Source organism: Neofelis nebulosa, chromosome 3, assembly GCF_028018385.1.
Source record: "Neofelis nebulosa isolate mNeoNeb1 chromosome 3, mNeoNeb1.pri, whole genome shotgun sequence".
NCBI classification, from domain to species: domain Eukaryota; kingdom Metazoa; phylum Chordata; class Mammalia; order Carnivora; family Felidae; genus Neofelis; species Neofelis nebulosa.
In genome coordinates, this window is record NC_080784.1 from 199416987 (window position 1) to 199428952 (window position 11966).

The 11966-nt window shown below is 47.3% G+C and overlaps 1 long non-coding RNA gene across 2 annotated transcripts in view; it reads right to left on the reverse strand.

Moving 5' to 3' along the window:
• The window catches only part of LOC131507822 (uncharacterized), a 34647-nt gene extending 27079 nt beyond the window's left edge, over nt 1–7568 (reverse strand). The window contains exons 1-2 of one of the 2 annotated variants that reach the window (XR_009259734.1): nt 7303–7568; nt 3027–3175 (exon numbers count right to left, since the gene is read on the reverse strand). This is a non-coding gene — a long non-coding RNA (uncharacterized LOC131507822). The remainder of the gene's footprint in view (nt 1–3026; nt 3176–7302) is intronic. The other variant, XR_009259733.1, reaches the window with a different exon arrangement.
• Between the last annotated feature and the right edge of the window lie 4398 nt (nt 7569–11966).

Genomic DNA, 11966 nt, shown 5'->3' on the forward strand with positions numbered 1-11966 from the left:
AGTTCACAAACATATTTGAAAACCTGAAAACAAAGGTGAGGGAGGGATGAAAGTTTAAAAAAATCCTTGGTGGGTACTGAGAATATGGAGACCTGATATTTACACTGGATTCTACCATTAAGCAACAATATGGACTTAAGGAAATCATTTCATTTCTCTGGATCCGAGTTACCTGTACAGTGAGCAGTTTAACTAGAAGATCCCTCGCGTTCTTCCAGAGAATCCTAAGTCCTTGCCATGTTTATGCGGGCTGACAGAGACCCATACCTCCATGCCATGCCACAACAGTCATCACATATTAAAGAGGAAGTCGAATTTCAGACAGGTTGGAGATCCTTGGACAAAGCTGAAGCTATTTGGGCCTAACTAGTCAGTAACCGGAGAAGGCAGAGGAAGCGGGAGATTTTGTTTTTTCTCCCTCAGTGACACAGAGGGAGAATCCTAGCTCTGGCACAATTCGCTGTGTAATCTATGACGAGTTTTGTTTTCCAGTTCTGTGTGTCAGTTGTCTATTGTTGCATAACAGATTTGCACCCTAAAACGCTGTGACTTAAAACACAGATGAGTGTTTCTGCAGGACAGGAATTCAGGATCAGCTTGGTGGGTAGTTCTGCCTCAGGTTTCTCCTAAGGTTGTCAGATGTCGGCCAGGGCTGCAGATGGCTTGACTGGGGTAGGGATTCGCTTCCAAGGTGACTTCCCCACGTGGCTGTGGCTGTTGAAGGGAGGCTTTAGACTTTTCCCACATGGGCCTTCCGACAGAGCTGATTCAATACGTCCTTCGTACAGAGTACCGGGCTTTCCCCAGAATGAGCAATTCAAAAGACTCTGGAAGAGTGGGATTCACTTTTAGAAACTGGCCCCAGAAGTCAAGTCATGTGCCGTTATTTCCACTATATCCCACCGGTCATTCAGGTCAGTGCCGATTCAGTGTGGGAGGGGGGAACGCGGGGCAGGAGCATAAACAGGAAGCATCAGAGGTCACCCTGGAGACTGGCTACGGCAGTCTGTTGATATCACCTTCTCATGGCACCGTGGAGGTGCCACTCAGTTCTTCTCATACACATGACACAGGCTGTGCCAACTGAGGAGATGTTAGCGCCTCCTTCTTGCTGTTCTCTCTTTCAAAGCGGAATCGAATAAATGAGATTGTGAGGAACCAAAGGAACTGTCCTGAGAACACGGAGAAGGAATTCCTTTCTGGCTGGGGAATACCTTCAAGGAGAAGGTGGCATTTGAACTGAGCCTTTGGGGGCGTGGAGAGTTTTAACAGTCAGGAAAGGTGAGGATGGGATGGGGTAGGGTGGTGGGGAAAGTCATTCTACCCAGAGGGCCTGGCACGACCAGAGACTCGACTGGTTGCAGAAGTAGAACTGTCCTGGAACGGAGGGGGTGTGAGTGTCTTTCCAGGATACGCCACACCAGGCCGAAGGAGAGACCAGAGGGTGAGGCTAGAGATACAAGTTGAAGAACCTACTATGCAGTCAGGTTCCCAGACACCAGAGGTGGGATTGATGGCAAAACTTGTTTTCTGAGTTGACATTCTTCTTTGGAGGTGGTATGTTTAGTAAATGGTTTCCCGTTGGTCACTTGCAAGAAGCTTCTATAACTTCTCTCATACGTGCGGGTGTGGCAGACAGCCTGCAAGGTGTCCCCTGCTCACCCTCATCTCACGGGGACCCTCTCCTTCATGCACAGGGGCTGGACCTAATGAGTAGCCTCGAGAGAAGAGGATGTGCCATGAGTGGCCCTGTGGAGAAGTCCACGTGGAGAGGAACTGAAGCCTTCAGCCAACCAACGGCGAAAACCTGAGCTGCGCAAACAGCCGTGTGGGGACTGGATGGGACTGGGAGCTAAGCCTGACCCAGAGGAGCCTCGAGGAGGTAGCAGTCCCTTCCCGTGGACACCCTGATCCCGGGCCTGTGAGTCACTCTGAACAAAGGCATCTGTTATGCCACACCTGGACTCCTGACCCACAGAAACTGTGGGATAATGGATGCTTACTGTCGGAAGCTGCTACATTTGGGGATCAGTTGTGACCCAGCCACAGATAGCTAATACACACGTGCTGCCTGTACAATGACCTGTTACAAATATGTCTTCAAATCAACTTACCTTTCTGAATAGATAGACTTATTTAGGAGGCAAAAATGCGCGTTAGAAGTACAAGAGTTCGTGTCAGCTTCTGCAAATAGAAGGTTGACAAAATCATCCCGTTTTCTATATACTTTGAGGAAGACTAGCTGATCGAAAGACAGGGGTTTTCCAGGCCCTGATTTGAATTCCCTGTTCACTTCCTGTTAGCTGCGTGTTGTTAGGAATATTGCCTTTTGCTCTAAGACTTAGTTCCTTCATCTGTACAAGAGGAAATTTATCTGTCTTAAAAAAATTTTTTTTGAGGATGAAAGAGACCATTCTCACGAGAGCACCCAATGACGACGATGTTGATGACGCTATGATCACAACTACCACATTTTAAAAATCCCTAAACACACCAAACCCTGCGCTAAAAGGATTTTGTATTGCCCCCAAACCTTCGGATGTCACCATAGACATTTTGCCACCCAATAAACTCATCTGGAGAGGTTGAATAACTCCGTCGAGAGAATACAGCTAGTGCAACGGCAGAATCAGACTTAAACACAAATCATGTTCATTGCTAAGTCCCTACTCTTCACCATGATGGATTACAGACCCCACAAAGCAAACAAACAAGCAGACCACCACCACCACCAACAAAAAACCATGTGCAACCAATGTTGGCTCCTTCATCGTGCTTAAGAATGAAGCCTCACGACCGACTTCGGCTCAGGTCATGATCTCGCAATTTGTGAGCGTTCAAGGCCCACATGGGGTTCCGTGGTGACAGCTAGGAGCCTGGAGCCTGATTCAGATTCTCTCTCTCTCTCTCTCTCTCTCTGTCCCTCCACTACTACAACTCTGTCTCTCTCTCTCTCAAAAATAAATAAACATTAAAAAATTTAAAAGAAAAAAGAATAAAGCTTCAGTTTTCCGCGTCCTGCTTACAGTCACATTGGGTGCTTGTTTTTCTCAGCCAGGTTCAGCTCTCTCTCTCTCAGATCACCCACTGTTTTCTCACAGAGCTGTGGTCAGGACCCCATTTGTCGAGGTTCACAGGAGCTCGTCAAACATCACCCAGGGTCATTTGGAGCTGCCTGTAGTAATGACAAAATCCATGCCTTCAATTTCTTAATTAACCAAATACAATGAAGTCTGTAAATGGATCAGAGTTGGATCTCATATGGAATTAATTGGAAAATTGTGGAGAGGACTTGGTGATTCATTCCCACTTTATAAATCTTACTGGGGACTTTACGACTGACCCAAATGAAACCCAGTTGCGTTAAAAAAAAAAAATTGGTTTAGAATGTGATCACCACTTCAGCCTTTTGGTTTTGGTTTTGGTTTTGGTTTTGGTTTTGCTTGGGAGCATGTGGCATTCCAGCCTCAGTGTCCTGTGTAAAGAGGGCTCTCTGGCATTCTGGGGTAACAGAGTTGTGAGAAATGCCCGGTGGCAGTATTGTGAGTGGGCTTCTAGGGAGCTTTTTAATAAATTCTATTAGCACCCATTCTGGCCAGACGCCTCCAAACATTACTATTGATACTATCATTTAACGTAAGCAGCACTATTTTCCCCCTATCTTATGGGAAATGTAAATAAAAGCATTCTTGGAAGCCTTTGACATGTTTTTGACCTACTTCAAACCAATATGCAGAACCAGAATGCTTAATACGGTGCTAAGAAAAGTTCCACAGCTTTTCCGCCCCTCAGCCCATCTATACGGAAATTCTGAGACCGCCACTCCACTTGAGCCACACGTGCATTGGTTCCACTGGCTCAGAAGTGATCTGATAATCTGAGATCATCGATGCTCTGTCTGATCCAGAGCCCTGAAACCTGGTCCTGGTGAAAGAACAGTGGGTAGGGCACCTGCCTTTGCCTTCAAGGAGCACACAGGTGAGTGGAGAATGTGGACGTACGTACAGGGGCAGGTTCCGAAAACGAGTTTGACGTTCGTGTGCGGAACGGCAGCAGCATATCAACAAGTGTGATTGCTTCTACCCAGGTGGCTTTCTGCCCAGACTCTTCTTGAGGTGCTAACTCTGGAGCTGAGCAATGAAAGAGAAGGCACGGTCATCAGGCAAACTTGAGGGAGCAGCAAAAAACCTGGAGGACACATCCAGGGCATGAAGGGGGCTGTCAGTGGCCCGGGATGGCTGGGACACTTTAGTTTTCCGGGTCCTGACATGTTGGAGGTGATAATTGTCCCATAATAGCACTTCTGTTGCACTGGCTCAGCCGGAATCTTTGTGATAGTGGATTAAGAGTGCGATTAATACCAAAAGAAATGCGATTCGCTATTTTACATTGTGTTCATATATGCAAATTAGAGAGGAGACTTGATATAATTATGTAGAAACCTGAGGTTAATAAATACCAGTTTGTAATGATCTGTACCTTCCTGGAGAAGGGTGGGTTGGAGTCTACATTAATGGAGTAAGTGGGAGAAAGCCCTGTGTGTCGGCTCCTGAGCTGTGTGCTTTCCACCCAGTTTATACCTGACTCCTCTGACCATCATGCTGAGAAAGCCCTCTTATCCCTAGTTTACAGTCGAGAAGTCAAAACCCGGAAGGGGAAGTCATGTGTTGAAACTGGCATGGCCAGTGCCTGACCAGCCTGGATGGCACCTGACTTGGTCTGACTGAAGTTCATGCTCCTTCCCTTGCCCCTGCCTTTATTCTATTATTACTTGAGGTTTTCATGATTTCGGGGGCTATCAAGCTGGATTCAAATACTAAAAGCTGAAAATTTATTGATTTTTGTTGTTGTTTCAATATACTTCAATAAAGTAACTGTCAAGTCATGAAGTCAGAGTATGTACAACTTACGAGAATATTTGATTTTAACAACCCTAGATTTTTTTTTTTTTAGAAAGAAGCAATTAATTTCAGGCGTGAAACTAAGCCCACTCATATTTACCCTTCAAAATCGGAAACCACCAAAATTTACAATAGGGAAAGTTGATAAATTATGCTATGTTACTATCGTGGAGTATTAAGCAGCAAATGAAAATATTGTGTTCAAGGACTATAAAATATACACAGAAAATAATGAAACAATTTTCTCAGAATGCATTTTAAAATCATTTATAACGGACAAGTATTTTAATAGAAAATTATACTTTAACATTACTTTTAATGGAGCAGACAGAATATAAAGATTCTGTGTAGATTTTACATTCCCCCATCATCAAAATCGGGTCGTTTTGCTTTAAGAACAAAGTACAATAAATATCTCTAAATAATAATATCAGTGCATGATTAATTGGCCATCTGATTTATACAGGCAAGGTGAATCAGTTCCAGGATATTTGTAGTAAGAACAATCAAGCAGACGTCGGAATGGGTCCCAAAGCCAGCAATTACTCCAAGACACCTCTTATTTTCAGCCACAGTTCCCGCATTTACTTTTGTCTCTTTCTCTTTGCCCTTTTTGGTTCGTCTTTTTTTTGCACAGACTTGTGCTGTGCCCCATCTGCTATGATTCACCCTGTTCTAATTATGCAGCAGGCATCCTGTCTCTGTGAACCAGAATCTTATCAGTTTTTTTTTTTAATATATATAATTAATCAGGGACTCCCAGGTGAAAGAGGCAAATGCAACATTTTTAAAAGAGATGTTGTTGCTGGAAGTAACTTGCACAGGCCTGGACGCACCTGGAACTCTTGTTGATTTGGGGCAGACTTGCATGTGTTAAATATCTTCGTTTCCTGGAAGGCTGCTGGGTTCAGGGCCAGAACCGGAGCAGAACTCCTGACATCTTGCCTCGGTGGGCCTTTTGCTAACCGTGACTCTTGGGCATGTCCCTTAACCCCTTGGCTCACCTTTCCCGTCTCCTACGGTGACAGATAATTTCTGATCTTCCTTCCAAGTCTGATCCTTCTTCCAGACCCGACTCCTCCTTCTTAAGCGAATCACTTTTCCCTTAGATTCAATGGAGCCATGTATCTATTCAACGGATATTATTGGAGCACCTATTTATAGGTGACCCAAGTTTTGGAGACGGGGAATCGAACTATAGTTCTGCTACTGAACAACTAGGTCAGGCCTGACAATTCCTTTCTATGTTCCTACTTTCTTACTTAGCGAACGTTTACGTCACTCGACTAGGTGCCAGGCACCGTGTGTAACACTTTAGAAACATTAACTTACATTCTCCATTTTACAGATAAGGAGACTGTGACACAGGAAGTTTCAGTAACTGGATGCTATGGACTGAATTGTGCCCCACCCCACCCCCGCAAATCCTTATACTGACACCCTAACCCTCAGAGCTTCAGAAGGTGACTATACTCCGAAGACAGAACCTTTACCATAGGGATGAAGTTTAAAAGATCTTAGTGTGAGCTCTAATCCAGTCTGACTGCAACCTTTATAAGAAAAGGAGGTCTGGATGCCCAAGGAGATGCCACCAATGTGTGCAAGCAGGGAAAAGACCACACGGGGACAAAGTAGCCGTGTGAAAGCCAAGGAGAGAAGCCTCAGAAGAAACCAAGCTTGCCCACACCTTGATCTTGGACTATCAGTCTCAAGAACTGTGAGACAACACTCTTCTGTTGTTTAAGCTGCTGGGCAGCGGTGTTTTGTCACAACTGCCCTAACAGACTCATGCCACCCCCCGCCCCCAAGCCCGCAAAGTCACAGAGCTGGAAGTAAGTGCTGGAGATTGGATCTAGCGTCTGTGCATTGAACCACAACACTCTGCTGTCTCTTGGAGATAACAAATACACCTTCCCTTATAGCCAAATATGAGACGGTAGAAAGAGCCCACTGTTCAGAATGGAGTATATCCTGCCCGGACCATCATTCACCGTGTGACCCTAAGCAAAGAATGGAAACTCTCTGATCTTCAGTTTTCTCGTCTATAACATCGAGGCGAAAATACTCACCTCACTGGGTTGTTAGTTGGGTTGGAGTACGAAGCACCTGTGTAAAGTGACTCCTAAGGTACATGGTACACAGAGAGGATTTAAATGTCACCCTCCCTCTTCCCACGAGTTAATGGATACGGAGTAGTCGAGAGGTCAGAACCTCGCGGCAAGGGAAGGGGCGCAAAAGGCCCTGATGATAACACATGCCTTGTGTGGCATGCCTTCCACCTGCCAGGCGGCTTGCGTATCCCTTCTCCGCGTCCTGTCCTGTGAGGTGGCCCAAGGAGATTTGTGCAATTCCTCATTTTAAAGATCAAGTAAGAGAAGCTCAGAGCGTTTCAATAACTCACCAAGGTCATAGAAGGTGCCCGGCCGAGGAAGGATTTGCCCATGGTGGTTCTTAGGCCAAAGCCTGAATTCTGCTGCCTTTCTATTTCCTGTCAGACTCCTTGTTAATTAGTTCCTAGCAAAGCCGTGAGCCTCTAGAGGCCAGGAATTACATTTTGTGTGGCTCCCACAATCCATAGGCTCTGGCCTATGCACAGAGTACATTCATATTTAAATGAGTGAATAAGCACATAAAGATGATGGGTGTACTCACCTCTGATCCTGCCAAGCTCCTCAGGTGGGTGAGCACAGGGCTCTAGGCTGACCTTGGGCCTCTGCGGCGCCCTTCCGGAATGGGCGTGGCTCGCAGGCCAAGTGTAAGAATACACACGGGCTCTGATGCAGCAGGCTGCTCCCGCAGCCAACAGGCGCCCCTTCTGGGGCTCCAAACAACCCCATCACATTCTCATTCACACTGTTCCTGAGCTCCTCTGCTTGCTAGGTCCTCTAGTGGACGATAAAATAAGGAACTTCCTGACTCTTCTTGCCCTAACACCTTAACACTTCCTTTTTAGCATTCAGGGCCTCTGGCCTGGGACCAGATCAATATAGCCTGATCTCTCACAGAAAATCACTTCAAAATGATGCGCCCTGGGCAAGGCAAGCAGCTGGTCAGATTTTCTGCAGATCAATGGCCGCGCCCTCAGGAGACTAGGGTGTGCTGTTTCCTTAGTGCAATTTGAGGCTTGCACTTAACCTTACAACAAGGGTGCCCTTGAATGCTTAAGTAGGTGGCTTTTGATCCGGGCCTTGAAAAGCAAGTAAGAACTTTGCAAGAAGGGACAGGAAGGCTGGGAATTGAAGAAAGAGAGGCCACTGCGTGCAAAAACGAGCAGGCGGATTGCCCAACCAACAAAAACAAAACTGGTGATTTACTGAGCACCTATTTTATGCTTGGCACTCTATAGGGCGTCTAACTCCTCACGGAAAACACTATAAAGTAGCTACTTTTATCTTCCATTTTATAGAAAGAAAATGTGAGCTTCAGGAAGTTCATGGGACCTTCGCGAAATGACATAGCTGTTCACTGATGGGGAGTTTAAGTGTCGAACTGGCCGAGCCTAAGCCCGCTCTTCCTAGAAAGACAAACAAAATATAGAGGATGTCCTATTTAGCCCCCAGACTCCAGTCTCAGGTACTTGTTTAAGGGAAAGGAGGCTTATCGGTTTGTTTTCCAAGTGATGGTTTTAGAACTTGATGAGTGGCATGGCCAGGGCCACCAGGTGGGACTTTATCTCATGGGGAGCTGTGGCAACTCTGTCCCCTGTTTGTGGTACTTGGAGAAGCTGACCACTTTTACGAGGATCAGAGGGCAGAATTCCAGACATTGAGATGGAATCTTGGGAAGAGACGTCGCATGATATATCTGTACCCGAGGGTCATCTGGATCCCCACCCAGCTGGCATGTTTTCTTTCACTTATTTATTCTTTACTCGCCAAATATGTAATGTGCCACTTCCCGGGCACCAAGCACGTGCTAGTCGCCGGGGCACCGAGTTCACACATTGTCTTCCTGCTCTGCCAGAGTCAGGAGACTCACTCTTAAATGTAGGGAGGGCAGGGCAGGCAGCAAATGAGTCCCCAAGGCGACAAGCCTGAGACTGCCAGAAGAAAGTGACGATGTCTTAAGTGGGGTTGTTGTGGGGAGAAGTCCCACAACATGATGTTCCCGAAGGCTCCTGAAGGTTCCCGAAGGAGAGACGGGCTGCTTGCCATCTGGCTTCGGAGCCGGGACAAGATCCAGACAGCAGCCCGAGGACCTGGGGAGAGGGGAGAGGCGAGCAAGGGTGGGGCCAGCCTGAGTACTTGCAAAACCAAAGGCCACCCAGGCTGTCTGTTCCTGTCTCATGTTCCACCTGGGGCTTTCTGTCTCTGAAGACGTTGGCTTCTCACGTCCTCCCTTCTTTCAACCTTGCCAGACTCGTAATCCATCTGGTAAGGTGTGGGTTCAGGGTGGATTTCAAGGACTCAAATAGATTCCATGCCACGTGGCTGCTCAGAATTACCTCCCGTTCAGTTCAAAGCAATTTTTATTGAACTTTCACTAGAGCAGCCAGGCATGGGCAAAGGTTCTCATACACAGGAGGCCCTTTGGAAACGTATATTCCATAGATGTGCGTTTGCACACTCCTCCAAGTTACTGCCTCGGCTTCTCCGACCCCCTTTTCTTCTGGTGATCTCCTCCCTCACTGTCTTTGTTTCTCCCTGTGCTGATCTCTCCCTGTGTCTCTCCCCCTGTCTCTCCCTGCCCCCATACACTGTCACACACACGTCCACCCGATTCCCGTTCCTCCTTTGTTCCTACCTCTCTCCTCTCTCCTCCTTGCTAACCTTCTTTTTCATTATGCGTAAGTGCGAAGTGGCACTACCCTGGAACCAATTTCCTGTGTCTGTAAAGCTCCCTGTGCCAGGCAGGGATCAGTCTGTCCCAGATCATGACAAGTTAGGAAGCATCTTTTACATGTACACAGGGCTTTACAGTTTTATGAGGGGAATTCTGAGTTTTGCCTCAATTTTCTCCCTTAATTCTTGCCACAGCCCTGGAAGGGAGGGATTCAATAACCCGCCTGTGTTTACTGAGGACCCACCAGGCATGATATAAGAAGTGAGTTAGAATAGCTTAAAAGCCAGTTGGGAACCTGTTAAAAGTCAAATTCCCAGGGTTCCCCCACAGAGATTCCGATTTAGGAGAGACTGAGACTCTGCATTCAACAAACTCTTCAGGTGATTCTGATGACACTGGCCTGTATTTAGACAGAAGTGGTCTGGGTGCTTCTCCAACCTTGAGATACACAGAGGTCACCTGGGAAACTTGATAGAATGCACTTTCCGATTCAGTAGGTTGGGGGCAGGGCCTGAGATTCTGCATTTCTTTTTTTCTTTTTTTTTAATTTAGTTTTGAGACAGAGAGAGAGAGAGCGTGGGGGAGAGGCAGAGGGAGAGGAAGACACAGATCTGAAACAGGCTTCAGGCCCTGAGCTGTCAGCACAGAGCCCGGCGTGGGGCTCGAGCTCCCGGACCACGAGATCGTGACCTGAGCCATAGTCGGCCACTCAACCAACTGAGCCACGCGGGCACCCCAAGATCCTGCATTTCTCACAAACCCCCAAGTGATGCTGATGCCCGGGATGACCCTTGGGTGAACACTGGGTGCTACACTGGGCATAGCAAGAGTCTAATAGTTTTCATTCTTCTTCCTTCACAGATCTGGAAGTCACAGAGGTCAAGGCCACCTCCCCAGATCGGTAGAACTCAGTAGGTAGTAGATCTGGCCTCCCAGCCGTGATCCTGTGGCTTTAATATTTTGCATGGAGATTCCACGTGGAAGGACAAGCAAATGGTGAGATCACGTGAGAGACACAGGTTGGAGGCACCATATCAGGTTTGCAGACTTTGGACAGTCCCACTCATGCTTCCGACTGGACCAGCCAGCCTGGCTGCTGCCTGGGCTCCCACCACTGCCCTGCACTGCCTGGGGCTGGTCGCTCCCTGGGGAGCCCAGGGCCCTAGAAAGATCATTGCTGGTGGAATCCCGTAGGCCTGAGTTAAAATGTTGGCCCTGCCAGTTCGAAGCGTATGGATATGGTATCGAGGTTACTCACTAATGAGGACGTTTCAGTTCATCTCCCTGAGCCTCATTAAGCTTCTTCTTCGTAAAGCCAAGGTCATCTTCTGCCTCCCAGAAGACCGTCAGCATAATACAGGATCCTGACAGCGTGGGGTGAGTGTCAGGGAACTCTGAGCTCTTACTGATGTGGGCAAGGTGATCGCAGGGGTTGATGCCCAAGGTGGTGGCAGAGCCAGGACACTGGCTCAAGACCCTCTCACTCAAATCTTCGGCTCTTCACTGTTGTGTCCAGTCCCTGTTACTGGCGAGCCCTGAAAGGGCAGCGACTGTGGGGGGGTTAAACATCATAAAAGCGCTTCAAAAGGTGGCTGGTCCGTGGAAATGATCAGTGAGGGTAGCATCGTCGGCAGCACCATTGCTGTGGCACCTGCATTTGGCACACGGTGCCTGGTACATAACAGAAGCTTGACGCTGGGGGATACGTGGCAGCCCTAGAAGCAGATGAAGAACCACCGAGTGGCTTCAGGGTTTATTTCCACTTAATTTCCGGGCACCGGGTGAATCGTCCTTGGGGACACATATTACTGTTTGGACACCTGACTGTTACAATCTTGCGTGTCCTCTTACCTGGAACACATCTCTTTAGACATGGGGTATAAAGGAAGCCAGACAGGGACTTCCTGTTCATTCTCCTGTGATCTGATTCCTTCCGGTTGTGCAGTATCATTCTAGTCCCCTGGATCCCGGCAGGGGTCTCCACTGCAAAATACAAACGATCACACCCGTCCCGTAGAATACTAATGATGGTCAAACTGTAAGGAACATAACAGTTGTCATCGCTAGATAATCAGGCACTGTGTTCTGCTGTATGGAGAGTCTCTTCTTGAAGCCCAGGAGCCAGGTCTTATGAATATGCTCATTACAGATGGGAAACTAAGGCATCAGAAGTTAAAACGTCTCCAAGATCACAGAAGTGCCTCATGACTTTTACTTGTAAAAAAAAAAAAAAAAAAAAAAAAAAAAAAAAAAAAAAAGTAGTCCAGTCCAGCAGTTACCTTT